This window comes from Heloderma suspectum, chromosome 6 (genome assembly GCF_057233095.1).
Source record: "Heloderma suspectum isolate Gila_16-S chromosome 6, 16-S_ref, whole genome shotgun sequence".
Taxonomy (NCBI): Eukaryota; Metazoa; Chordata; class Lepidosauria; order Squamata; family Helodermatidae; genus Heloderma; species Heloderma suspectum.
The window spans coordinates 84,566,782-84,581,352 of record NC_139463.1 but is presented as its reverse complement, the minus strand read 5'-3'; the positions used below and the strand labels follow the sequence as shown (position 1 = coordinate 84,581,352).

The window sequence follows — 14,571 nt, the reverse complement described above, 5'->3', positions numbered from 1 at the left end:
CAAAATCCATGGTGGAACGAAGCCCCCCTGCCCCTCGCCCCACGAAATGGGCCCAGAACGGAGCACCTACCTTTTGCTGTCTGTGCTGCATAGCGAATGGTGGCTGCGTCCACGGCTGCCATTTGCTTCGTCCATATAGCCATGATAGGCTATGTAAATACTTACGTAGCCTATCACGGCTAATGCAGGGATGCCATTTGTGTCCCTGCGGAAGCCGTGATAGGCTACGTAAGTATTTACATAGCCTATCACGGCAATACTAAGGGAATGCAAATGGCGGCAGCTACGGCGGCCGCCATTTGCGTTCCCTTTTTTCCATGCCGTGATAGGCTACATAAATATTTACATAGCCTCTCACGGCAGAAAAAAGGGGAATGCAAATGGCGGCCGCCGTAGCCGCTGCCATTTGCGTTCGCTGTTTTTTTTTCATGATAGGCTATGTAAATATTTACATAGCCTATCACGGGCCGGCATAGGGATGCAAATGGCATCCCCTACACAGGACGCCATTTGTGTCCGCACCAGCCCGGCAATGGCTGGAGGCCCCGCTGCGGGTTGGCCCGGGCCGGCGGCTCCGTGGCCTGGCTGCGGAGCAGAGCGGAGCCAGCCGGGCAGGATTCCAGGGGGGAGGAATGGATCGCCTCCCCCCCATTGAAGATTCTGGGGGGAGGAACGGATCGCCTCCCCCCACCTGGAGAACCCGGCAGAGCCAGTTAAGCGGGGTTTCATACACCCCTATTGGGCAGTGGTGCAGATTGTGCTCAGGAGGAGAGAGTAAGCCAATGGGCAATGAGGCAGATCCACTCAGGGGCAGTGAGCCACTGATGATATGTTTTCAAAGTCTTCCCCCTTGCCCCATATGGAATTGACATTTCACTTAAGCAAGCAGGGGTGTGTGTGTGTGATACAATGCCTTTATTTAGCTCTCCAAAGTATGTTGTTTTTCATAGAGTCAAATGCTGCATACATTTGTGCTTTTTCTCAAATTTGGGCTGCTAGGTAAACAAAGGCAAGTTAGAGAAGGTGTGGTGGATCTCATTAACTTTTTAATCAGTTGTAATGGGCTCTTGAGAGACAAGGCGAGAGAGAATCTCTAAGGAGTGAGTGAGGGAAAACATTCACAAACCTCTTTCCATCACAAGAATCCATTATTTTCACTTCAGATATACATTAACTGCATGCATGGAAACAAGCCTCAAAAGAAGAAAGAGAACTCATGGATGGAAGGATGGACTCGTGCATAATTATAGGATGCAGCTAGAGGAGTCATTCTATCTATTGTGGGATGACATTTAGGGGAAAGGTAAGATTTTGAAAGGTTAGTTATTTCTGGAAGAGTTTGACATAATTGCTTTTCCTTCTATGCACCCCATCCACATCCCAGCTCAACTAGTTTTCACCGTGGACTGCCCTCTGTCAATCCTTCAAATTGAGGAATGCTCCTCTGTAAAGTAGGACACTTGGCTACTCTACTTCACACGAGGAAACACACCAAAGGTTCAAACAACTTCTTCTATAGCAATGAGTTTTAGATTTATTTATTTTTTTAGTCTGATCGATGCACATGAGCTAAATGAATCTGAAAATATAAGCCCTCATGTTTAAGTGTACTAATCACTTCTGCAATGCTGTAAACCCTACTTTGGGACTAAGTCCATTGAACTCAGTGGGACTTACTCCTAAGTCAATAGACACTGGATCAGAATGTACACAATATTTGCAGTGTGACCTTTGGATATGTTCACATGAGGCTTTTATTGTGTAACTGGCCTGCCTCATTCTCAGAATTGTACAGGTGTTCCAGAAGTCACTGTCTTCCACTTGCCACTCTCCCATGTTTCCTGACCAGTTCTTCCATCTATTTTCTTACAGCAGAAAAATCATTAATGGGGAAAGGGCAGAACAACTGCACAACGTATCCATGAGTGGTGTTCCCCCAAACGCTCAGATTCTAGCTTATAGATAAATTTGTCAGGGGTGATTCTTTGGCATGGAAACAGAAGTGGCTTTGGTGATAAAATCCTTCTCTCCTGATATCATATGCTGAAGTTTAAGTAGAACTACAAATATTATGATTATGAACAGCTTTCCATTTAACATCACTCTCATCTGCTTATGGCTTTATCAGTGGTATAGGCAGGTAATTTTAGACCCTGGTTCTAATAGCCTTATAGCCTACAGAGTTCACAGGGAGTTACTTGAGTGTAAGTCTGCAGAGGGTCACCATCATTGTTGTACACAGAGTGGAGGACATATTTCAAAGGGCCATTCAAACAAGGCAGCTCCAAGAAATCGTCAGGATTTTACATTAAGGCTGCAATCAAATGCACACTCCCCTGCGAGTAAGCCTCACTGAACATTGTGGGATGGACTTCTGATAAAGGATGCATATGATTGTGCTGTCAAGATAGTGCAGCAATGCACCTAAGAGTAGGGATAGGCAAACTCACCCATCCCGCGCTGTGTGCCCCTTTCTGGATCCCCACTGGTTGACCTGTTACTACCCATGGCAAGCTGCTTGATGGTCCACAGGCACCCGGCAAGCAATGTGTGACTACCTGCTCCCTCACCCATCTCCCAATTTGTGTAAAAATGGCAGCTCAGCCTTTTCTGTGAATAACCATTTATTCATATGGCAGCCCGAAAGGGGCCATTTACACAACATTACAGGTGCAAAAGGTCTGTTTGTTGCATCTATTTTGTTGCATCAATGGCCCCTTGGTAGCCACCACTTGTGTAAGTGGTTATTCATGAAAAACGCCAAGCTGCCATTTTTATACAGAGGGACCCTCTTTGAGCAGAGCCCTTCCTTGAGCAGATGGTCCCTTCTTTGAGCAGAAGGTGGATCCTAAGACTTTACCATAGTTCTTTCTTAAGTACCAACACTCTATTCTTCAGTAGAAAAATTGGATTGTACATGGAGCACATCAGTGTTCCTTCACAACCAACTTTGGATGGTTGGCCCTAGTTTTCTACTTTGCTATCAGGGCTCCCCCAAGAGTTCCTTTCTTGAAAAACTTTTACCCCAGTGAAAAGTGCCCCCTCTGGTGCTTTTTGGGGGTGGGCAGGCATGGAAATTCAAGCCAAAGTGTGCACCCATTTGGTCTGGGATGAATAGAAGGACCTGTTGTCTCTGCCTAATCAGAACAAGTAGATGATATATCCTGTGCTTTCTGCTGCACTCTGAAGGCAGTTTCATTGCTTCTCACGGTGATGTATGGGAAGACACATAATGTTGCCCAGTCGCCTGTGTGTGTATGTGTGTGTGTGTGTGTGTGTGTGTGTGTGCTCCTCCCTGCATGAGGGCAATGGGCATATAATTACCCCATTTCAAGCCCACAAAAGACCTGGAGGAAAGGTTAAGCCAGGAGATTGTGTTGGCCAAAAGGTCACACAGGGAGCTTTATGGTGTTTGGGGAACTCCTGGGACTTCTGGAAATTAAAATCATGGCTCCCAGAGGGGGGCTGTGTGTACTGCAGTAATGCTTGCAGCAGTAGCAAAGAAAGGTGGCTTGGGGACCGACTGAGAGAACCTTCCACCAGTTTCAACCTGAAACAATTCAGGTTGAATTGTGAATGAAACGCACTGCCGCTGGAACCGCCACCGGAGCCGCTGCCACCCGGAAGATCCACCCCAGGTAAGTCTCATCCTGGGGGAATCCGCGGGGTGGGTGGGGGGGCAGGCCGTTCTGCCACAGATTTCAGGGGGCCAAATGCGCTGGCACTCGGCCTCCCTGAGATCCGTGGCGGAATTCTCTGACATCCCTACTTAGTACTAGGGTGTGCATCTCCTCCTTACAAAGCCCAAATGCGCTGGCACTCGGCCTCCCTGAGATCCGTGGCGGAATTCTCTGACATCCCTACTTAGTACTAGGGTGTGCATCTCCTCCTTACAAAGCCCAAATAACAAGGTGAAGTGGGCTGATTCAGAGCAAAATCCTCGTGATAAGAGGTGGTTCAGAGCAGTACTGAGGTGCCCTGGGGTGAAGTCCGCCCCCTATGGAGCGCCTACTCCACCTTGTATATTTGGAGGTCTACTTAATGCCTGAGCAGTCCAGACAGGCTGTCACCAAATTGTATCAACTTCTGAATGCTAACATGGAGGGGCATGAGGAGGAGGGAGGGAGGAGGAAGGCAAGCGGATGTGAGAAGGTGGGGGGAGGCGGAGAGGCCATCGCAGGAGGAGGAGGGAGTGTTCTTTGGTGAATAGGACCTCTCAGCCAGAAGTGATGCCAGCAGTCTCCAATTAGAGAGAGTGGTGGAGGAAGGGGGTATATATACTTCAGCAATAGGCTGCATTCGGTTATTGTGCTAGCTGTGTCTTTGGGAGAGAGGGCTGGTGTGAGTAGATGATTGTGTGTGTCTCTGTGTGTGCGTGCACGTGGGTGAATTCCTAGGAGTTGTTCCTTCAGTTTATTCAATTTTGATCACTGTTAGGCTTTCCTCAAAATATAAATTAAAAAGAAACAGCTTCATTGTATCGGGAGCGTTCCCTTCCCTCGATCCTTGATCATCCGTCCCCACTGGGTCTTTTGCAGCACCTCTTCCAGCCGCTTTCTCCTATATCTTTGTACCTCCAACTCATGTGTTATTTGTATTTGGTTAGATTCATCTCCCCTTTCCATATTTTTTTTCAAACTAACATAGCTTTCCTTTTCAAGTTGCTGCCATGCCATGCTCCCCCTTCCCCCACTATTACAGTGTTTGTTTATCTCGAGTTTGGATTCCAGAAAAGTCCTCATTTCTTGTGTAACATAGACCCTTACTTCTACTTTCTCCGTTCTATTTCCTTGTCACTTTTGTCAGTGGACTCTGTCTCTTTTAGATGTTTACAAATCCAGTCTTATTTTGATTTTTAAAAGCAAACATTGTCTTCTGGGCATGTTCCTCCCCCGCCCCTTTTTAAGTCTTATTCAAGCATTTAGTTTTTTCTTTCTTTCTAAATGCTTAAAGAAAGGCATATTATAGCAGCCTATATGTGTAGTCTTTGCCCCCTTCCCCCTGTGGAATTGAACCATCTGTGTCTTCTCTGTGTTGATCCTCCCAAAACAGAAAATAAAGATGGTCTTTAAAAAGGGGTGGTGGTGTTTTGGCTGTTATCTAATCGCCTCCGCCGTCTCCCTGCATATCTTGAAGTTGTCCTGCCTTCCATCAAAGAACATGAAATATAAAACAATAAATTAAAGACGCCCGTCATTTGCTTAGGTAGTTCAGCTTTTCTTTATCTCTTGCATGTCTGTGTCCATGTGTGTGTGCGTTCTCGGTTGTTGTTCCACCAACACTACACATTCCAATTTCAAGGCAGTGTTGAAAAAGCATGAGACACATAACATTTATATTAATTACCTTCTTATTCCAATAACACTCCACTGTGTGGCAAAGCAATCCAGCGCAATATGAGGCATCTTCAGGGTCTTGGCAGGGGCAGAGGTGGGCGAGGTGCTGCTGTCAGTAGCAGCACCATTAGGCCAGCTATCTGTCCCCTAGTCCAGATAGTGCATCCCGGTGTGGTAGGGCAGCAGAGTGCAGAGGCCAGTTGCAGTCCTCGGAGGTCAGTGTTTGAGGAGGCTGGTGTGGCGGGTGCAGCAGTCGCACTCTTGCTCAAGGCGGAGCAGCATCTCCTTCTGTAGTGGAAGAGGGGAGCCCACTGATGGACATTAGGTCAGAGGTGTCGCATGTCCTCAGTGTGGTGGAGGGTGAAGAGGAGGAGATCCTCCAGGGTGTGTTGGAGGAGGAGCAGCAGGCAGAGGCTCCAGCACCCCGCCCTTCTTCCATTGTTCCCCCCGCTTGTGTGGTGCCCCCCCTCAGGCTCAAAGCAGGCAGTCTGCTTCTCCTCCTCCCTGGGAATGTCAGGGCAGCATTGTGTGGGAACACTTTGAGTTGGGAGCCAATCCCAGCACTGCCGTGTGCCACCACTACAAGTTGTCTCAGGGGGTGGGGACGGGGGGCAGCCAGGGCACTACAGCACCAGCAGCCTGCTCCTGAACTTAAGGAGGCAGCACCAATAAGTCTTGTTCGGGGAAGAGGACCCCACGTCCCAGCATGCTGGCAGCATGGGCAAGCAGAAGGCTGGTAGTGGCCCTGGAACTCCTGCAAGCTCTCTGTCTCTCACCCCCAAGAGGCTTAGGCAGGCCACCAAGGGGTGGGGGAAGTATGAGTCCACCAGGTGGAGGTTTCCAGCATTCAAAAATCAGTGGCCCTTCTGAAATAGGCACTGACCGCTTTCAAAAACCTGTAGCCTGTCTGGGATAGGCACTGACCTTATTCATTCAAGATACATTCAAAATACACATTTAGTGTGCTCTTGTTGTGTTGTTTATTTGGTCAGTCGCTTCCGACTCTTCGTGACTTCATGGACCAGCCCACACCAGAGCTTCCTGTCAGCCGTCGCCACCCCCAGCTCCCCCAAGGTCGAGTCCGTCACCTCCAGAATATCATCCAGCCACCTTGCCCTTGGTCGGCCCCTCTTCCTTTTGCCTTCCTCTTTCCCTAGCATCAGCATCTTCTCCAGGGTATCCTGTCTTCTCATGATGTGGCCAAAGGACTTCAGTTTTGCCTTTCATATCATTCCCTCAAGTGAGCAGTCTGGCTTTATTTCCTGGAGTATGGACTGGTTTGATCTTCTTGCAGTCCAAGGCACTCTCAGAATTTCCCTCCAGCACCACAGTTCAAAAGCATCTATCTTCCTTCGCTCAGCCTTCCTTATAGTCCAGCTCTCACAGCCATAGGTTACTACGGGGAATACCATTGCTTTAACTATGCGGACCTTTGTTGTCAGTGTGCTGTCTCTGCTCCTAACTATTTTATCAAGATTTGTCATTGCTGTCCTCCCAAGAAGTAAACATCTTCTGATTTCCTGGCTGCAGTCAGCGTCTGCAGTAATCTTTGTGCCTAGAAAGACAAAGTCTGTCACTGCCTCCACATTTTCTCCCTCTATTTGCCAGTTATCAATCAAGCTGGTTGCCATCATCTTGATTTTTTTGAGGTTTAACTGCAACCCAGCTTTTGCACTTTCTTCTTTCACCTTCATAATGAGGTTCCTCAGCTCCTCCTTGCTTTCAGCCATCCAAGTGGTATCATCTGCATATCGGAGATTGTTAATGTTTCTTCCAGCGGTTTTAACCCCAGCCTTGGCTTCATCAAGCGCAGCACGTCCCATGATGTGTTCTGCATACAGATTGAATAGGTAGGGTGAAATAACCTCTTCCAGCCTGCCTGCCAGGTAATGTCTGTATTCAGCCATAGAGAGGCTGAGCTGGTGATTCTTCTGAATAACGGTTGTTTTGCACTTCAAAGAAACCTGCAGCAGAGATTAGGGATAGTGACCTCTGCTTCAACACACTTTCCCTTCTGAGTTTGGTCTGAATTTCTGGGAATATCAAATTCAACCTGCATCTAGCACACAAGCCAGTGGGCCAAAGTGCCTGGACTTTGGCTGGTGGGTTGCCCTCGAGGGGGGCTGGGAGGGCGGGTTGCACACACGTCCATGGAAACTTGGAGAAGTTGCAGCTCTTTTCTTTGGGAGTTTTTGTGGAACAAATCAAATTTCACTAGCACCTTGCACATAAGCCAGTGGGACAAACTGCCTGGACTTTGGTGGGTGGGATGCTCTCAAGGGGGGCTGGGCGGGGCCCAGGTTTCACATGTGTACATGGAAACAGGGAGGGGGAAGTTACAGCTCTTTTCTTTGGGAGTTTTCCTGGAAAAAAACCTCAAATTTCATCTGCGCCTAGCACACAAGCCAGTGGGCCAAACTGCCCAAGCTTTGGGAAGTGTGATGCCCTCGAAGGGGCTGGAAAGGGCCAAGGTGTCATGTGTATGTGTGGAAACAGGGAGAAGTTACAGGCACAGCTAGGGATGGCAGAGAATTCCGCCATGGACTCCAATGAGGCTGGATTCTAAAGAATCTGCCCCCCCCCCGGAGCCTGTGGAGGAACGGAACACTTACCTCCAGTGGAATCCTCTTCGGCCAGATCCTCCTGCTCCGAAGTGCCAGCTATACAGCCGCCATGCCATATCGCTGGCTGAAGGGGACCGATTGTGGATGCAAATGGCATCCAGGATGCCTTTTTCGGCTGTAAAGGTCTTAGTTTAAAGTAATTGCAGCCGTAAATGGCTGCATTTCGCTTAAACTAAGACCTTTAAGGCCCCAAATGGTGTCTTGGACACCATTTGCGTCCCTACTTTTCGTTCACACGATAGGCTACACCATTTACCTCTAGGGATGTCAGAGAATTCTGTGATGGATCTCGGTGAGGCTGAATGCCAGTGCATTCGGCCCCCCGAAATCCATCGTGGAACGAAGCCCTTGTCCCCCCAACCCACGAAAGGCACGCAGGACAAAGTCCCCACTGCCCCCACCCCATGAAAGGTGCATGAAATGGAGCACTTACCTGCTCCAGTCTGCGCTGCTTTGCGAATGGCGGCCATCCTGGCCGCCATTCGCTTCCTCCTCTTCCTAGCCATGATAGGCTACGTAAATACTTACGTAGCCTTTCACGGCTAATGCAGGGACGCTATTTGCGTCCCTGCGGAGGCCGTGATAGGCTACGTAGGTATATACGTAGCCTATCATGGCGGGGGGGGGGGAAACCCCAGTGTACGCAAATGGCGGTGGCTATGACAGCCACCATTTGCATCCCTGCAGGGCTGCCCAGCAGCTGGATGTCTGGCTGGGGGTGGCTCGAGCTGGCCGGCGGCTCCGCGGCTTGGCCGCGGAGTGGAGCCAGCCAAGCAGGATTCCAGGGGGAGGGACAGAGTGCCTCCCCCCAACCGCGGATGCCCTTGTGCGGAGCCAGGTAAGGGATTCGTACATCCCTATTTGCATCCCTGTTTTACATGATAGGCTATGTAATATAAATATAATAATATTTGCATAGCCTATCGCGTGAATGAAAAGCAGGGACACAAATGGCATCTAGGATGCCATTTGCAGTGGTCAAGGTCATAGTTTAAGCTAAATGCAGCCATTTGCAGCTGCATTTACCTTAAACTAAGACCTTTACAGCTGCAAATGGCATCCTGGATGCCATTTGTGTCTGCAGTCAGTCAATACCCCTCAGCCAGCGATACGGCATGGCAGCCATATCGCTGGTGCTTCAGAGTCAGCTGGTGGCTCCATGGAATCACCACGGAGCACAGCCGTCTGAAGAGGATTCCGGGGGGAGAAACGGATTGCCTCCCCCCCCCCCGCAGGTGGATTCCCCATGGACCGAGAGGTAGGGAATCCTCCCATCCCTAGTTACAGCTCTTTGCTTTGAGAGTTGCTGTGGGAAACATCAGATTTTAACTCCGCCCAGTGCAAAAACCTCTGGGCGTAACTGTCTGAAATTTGGCAGGTGGCCTTCTCTCCATGGGGGGTGGGAGGGTCCCCAAATTTCATGCCTGTATCACGAATGTGGGCTTTTGGCCTAAAGTACTGCCTCCAAATTTTCCTCTGTGGCAGTAGCGGCAAGATAGTCAGTGGTTTACCACAGAATTTTGGTGGGAAACTGTGATGATGGGCTAAGAAGGTGAAATATAGTGTTAGGCCTTGTTTTAAAGCTAAATACAGACTTTTTAGGCCACCATGATACTTTGCCTCCAAAATCGGGCAAGAAATCACTGATTTGCTGCCTTGAGTGCCATTTCCTTGGAATAAAGGTGGGATAGAAATCAAATAATTAATATTGTTTTGCTCTTGCCTCCTTCAAAATTTGCTGACCTTGAAATTGTCCCCTGGAGCACCCAAAGTTGCCCACTCCTCATGCCAACCGAATGCATGATCCAAAGAAGATCATTCCACTGTGTATATATTTTTCTGTGTGACACCCTAAGGAGGAAAAGCTCCCACCAGCACATTGGAGAGGGGAAGGCGGTATTTTATGCTATAAATCTAGTGTCTGGTTTTGCCCTCGCATTCATCACCTCTTTTGAAGATTCCTTTTATCCAGTCCCTCCCCCCACACACACGCATACATTTTCATCCCTTCTTCCTGCTTTAACTTTCTTTTCACCACTGTCATGAATTGTGTCATTGAATAAGGAGACAGGAAATCTTCCTCACAACAGTAATGTCTCCTTTTAAGTCCCTTTTACTAGGTTCGTTCTTATGTTTTTTTTCCTTCCATATGTCTACAATATGCATGTGTATAGGAAGATGGGAGCCAACCATGTATTCGGTGGAATGACAAGAAGTGTACCATACATACGTATCATTGTATGCATGTAAGATCTCAAAGGCACATAGGTTCGCAAAGGCAATTAGATCAAACAATCCACATGACTGACATTCCTAACTGAGGGGAGCTTATATACATACAAATGTATGCACAGATGGTCCCCTTTACATTATTCCACTGAACGTGGAGACGTTGTGGGCAGTGCCGGTGGGAAAAGCCTATATGACTCCTGCAGGCATTCCTTTTATGTAGGAAACAATGTACAGGGCCATTGGAATGAAAACTTTGAGAGGAAAAGGAATTGATCTCAATTGTTCGTGCAATACTGACTTTGCAAAGAAACATCTGGTGGATTTGATGGGTAGGAACCATATTTAAATTAACTGTCTAATTTAGAATAGTAGATTGATAGCTCTTCTCCTCTTCCTCCCCAGAGGTAGCATGCAAGCAAGGAAGACAGAATGAGCAATCTTACTTCCATATCCACATTTCTGCTGCTGGAATTCTCAGATGTCCGAGAACTACAGATCGTACACTTCTTTGTGTTCCTGGCACTGTACTTGACAACAATAGCAGGGAATCTTCTCATCATCATTACAGTTGCCTTTGATCAGAACCTACACACTCCCATGTACTTCTTCCTAATGAATTTAGCCATGCTGGACATTGGGACAGTTTCAGTCATGGTACCCAAATCCATGGCTATGTCCCTCATGAATAACAGGTCAATTTCTTTTTCTGGATGTGTTGCTCAGGTTTTCTTTTATCTGTTCTTTGCAGCTACAGATTTTGCCCTCCTAACTATAAAGGCACATGATTGTAATGTTGCGATCTGCAACCCTCTCCAGTATGAGAGAATTATGGACAAAGGAGCCTCACTCCAGATGGTAGCCATTGGGTGGATTGCTGGTCTCCTTTATGCCATATTACACACTGGTGGCACCTTTGCGATCACCTTCTGTTCTAATATTGTCCATCAGTTCTTCTGTGAAATCCCACCGATGTTAAAGCTCTCCTGCTCTGACATTTACCTAGTTGAATTTGGGCTTCTTGTACTAAGCTGTAGTATGGGAGTAGGTTGCTTTATTTTCATCATCATAACATATATACAGATCTTTGCAGCAGTGCTCAGAATCCCCTCTGCACATGGTCAGAAGAAAGCCCTCTCCATTTGTCTTCCACACCTCACAGTTGTCTCTGTGTTTTTATTCAGTGGATTCTTTGCCTATGTGAGGCCTCCCACTGATACTCCTTCAGACGTGGATATAGCTTTTGCTGTGGTATATACCATAATGCCTCCCATGCTGAATCCATTCATCTATAGCATGAGAAATAAAAAGATCAAGGCTACGTTGTGGAGAAAGTTACGATCTGGGGCTTTACTCTGAAACTTTCTTTAGAGTTCTTTTGTAAGCACTGGAATGTATAAACTTCTGCCTGTAAATGATCAGTCCTATACCTAGTAACTTGGGACAATAAACACAAATGCTCCCATTTGCCAGCAACCTCAGCTGGGAGCAACATTGCTGAAAGGTTGCTGTGAGGTGTGATGATGCCAGCAGAGATATGCATAAAACTGCTGGCAGATGGAGCCAGCCTGGCTGTAAGAAATGTGTATTTTTTAAAAGAAAAAACTTAACCAAATTTTCTAATATTGTCTTCTCTCCTGTCTATATCTACATACACCCCTTTACATGCCCATTCATCCCACATATTCTCTCCCCCTTTTTCATTCATAGTCCCATATAGAGCTTCTTCATTCTCTCATTGTTTTGCCATTCTGTAAGTCACACATCCCACCAAGCCTCCATCATTCATTCCTATACACGCTTTTCAATTTTCACTTTTCACTGGTTACCAGTCGGGTATTTATAATGTAGACATTTAGCTTCAGGTCCATGATCCTATCAATTGCATAGACTCCATGACTTGGTTCTCATGACACAGCCAGATAATCCTGGGTGATTTAACCCATGATGAGCTGCTGTGTTTGCTGGGTGAGTGCTACAGCCATTTTAATTGCACAACTCCCAATTGGATTGATCTAACCTGGCCTTATTGACTAATTGAAGGTTAAACTGATGGGATTATTTGGTATTGCTGCCTCCTGCAGGAAAGACAGATAGCAGAGGAAAGAAAAGGCAGAATATTATGAGTGTTCACCAGCCCTACGTGCACACAAGGATATCTTAGAATAAAAGACCTTACTCCTCTTTAGTGAAGAACAGGAAAATTGTTTCCTCACAATATTCTTGCATATTGGGAGCATCAGGGTGTGCTGCAGTTGGACTCCCCCCCCCCCCGGGATAACTGACATCCATGGCCCTGTGGGGAAGAAGATGGTGCTAGGGGGCAGGCAAACAGAACATCAGGGCCTGCTCCAGTTGGACTTCCCCTCCTTTTGGGAGATGAGCAGGGGGAGCAGGGCCATCCCACCAGCCCTGCTGACACTTTGCATAATTATTTTTTCTTCCTCTTCCGTCCCGATTGCCTTTTCCTTGCATGTCGTATCTTTTTTAGATTGTAAGCCTGCGGGCAGGGACTGTCTTCTTTGTTCATTGATTGTAAGCTGCTCTGGGAGCCTAATAAATAAATAAATAAAAGATGCAAGTACAGCATAGGGTTTCAAAATACTTTGTTCAGTCCATTTTGTTGTGTTCTATAACCCTGACAGGAGCAAGACAGAGCAAACACAACTGCTTCCAGCAGTAGAGGAGGTCTGGGTGGGTGGGTGAAGGAAGGGGAGTACTAGGAAACCACACAGTAGGCTATAGAGATCCTAAGACTAGCTCTGCCCCAATTCTCATGAAATAACTGCAACACTGCCCCTTTCCTGTAACTTGGGAACCGCATGTCGACATTCCCACAATGCCTCTAGAGGCACTGTAAAATCCCGGGCAGCTCACAATCGTTAGGACTCTCGGTGAGGCCCCACTAGGTGACACCTTGCTGATGGCTACTTCTAACTGGAAAGCACTTTCTATGCCCTCTATGAATCGATTCAGTTGGACACTCCCTAACTCTCTGGAGCTCGCAAAGGCAACAGGGGCAATTAGTATGGGCACAGAGTAGTGATGCAGGCTTACAGGCCTCATGATACCTACTCACATGCCACTGAGGTTCAAATCGAGGATGTGCGGGATCACAGAGACCTGATATCTGTACTATTCGTTGGGTGTCCAAATGGCACTTAAAAATTAAATTTGGGTTTCCTGGATAATTGCAGTCTTGTCTTTCAGAGGAAGGGGGGTATACTACTCCTATTCCTCCATCTCCATTCAGAAGGCTAGCATTTTCTGGAAATTGTAGTCAAGGGGCTCCTTTTCTGTCTCAGTAACATGACCCTTCTGGATCAAATCTCATATTTTCTCATGCTCTATTCCATTCCCATCCTCTCACATAAAGGTATTGTGTTTTGGTCCCCTGCCCCAATATTATGGTACCTTGATGCATTATCATTTCCCAACAGGACTTCAATTTGACCACAAAATCCATTTAAGAGAATGCTAGACATGGACTTCCAAGAGTGCTCATTTTATGTATTCAGAAATATATTGGATGTATTAATTATCTGTTATGGTTTGTTACAAAACCATACTACTGTAGAAGAAATATGATGGGTGGAGTGAGTTTCAGTAATGTTGTCTGCTCAGGTCTGCTGGACTCTTGGGAGTAAGATCCCAAGAAGCCAAAGCAGGTGTAGATGAATCGTATTCTGATGAATGCTGTAATTATTAGTTGATGCAAAATTAGGTCCCTATTCTCATCACACATGAACTGCTTTTAAGCATGGACTAATATACACACTGTGGCAATTGCTACTGAAGGACACACCATTGACACATCATGATGTATGCAGGAAGCCTTACCAATGAAAATGTTTTAAATGTTTGGGTGAGTAATCGCATTTTAATTTGGTAATGCATTTGCTAAGATATTTTCAAGTGCTCCAATATATACCAGATGGGAAATATCTCTACACTCTTAGTCTTAAATATTCAGGAGCTATCTGGTATTATTATTTATTTAAAATGCTGGGGAGGGGGGAATCACTACACTCTTAGTCTTAAATATCCGATGCCTATCTGGTTTTAATCTCATCTTATTATTCATTAATTTATTATTCATAAAGGATATTCTTAAATAAATACATACTCTTCCTGAGTGGGGTCTGCTGGCTCTCAGCTGGTGCCCCTGTGCTTGCAAACACTCTTCTCTCCCTGCTTGGGAGGAAAGGACATGGCCTGAAAGGACATGAGGCAGCCACCTTGCTGAAGCGAAGCAGGTTTGGGTCTGGTCAGTGCTTGGAAGGGAGACCACCTGGGAACCGCACGTAGCTGCTTTGAGTTCCACAATGGAAGAAAGGTGGGATATAGGGATGGCCGCAAAATCCTCCATGGACTCAAATGAG

The 14,571-nt window shown here is 46.9% G+C and overlaps 1 pseudogene; it reads left to right on the top strand.

Annotated features, from left to right (window-relative positions):
• Positions 1–10,621: 10,621 nt before the first annotated feature.
• On the top strand, positions 10,622–11,573 carry LOC146341634 (olfactory receptor 14A16-like; annotated as a pseudogene).
• Positions 11,574–14,571: the final 2,998 nt, after the last annotated feature.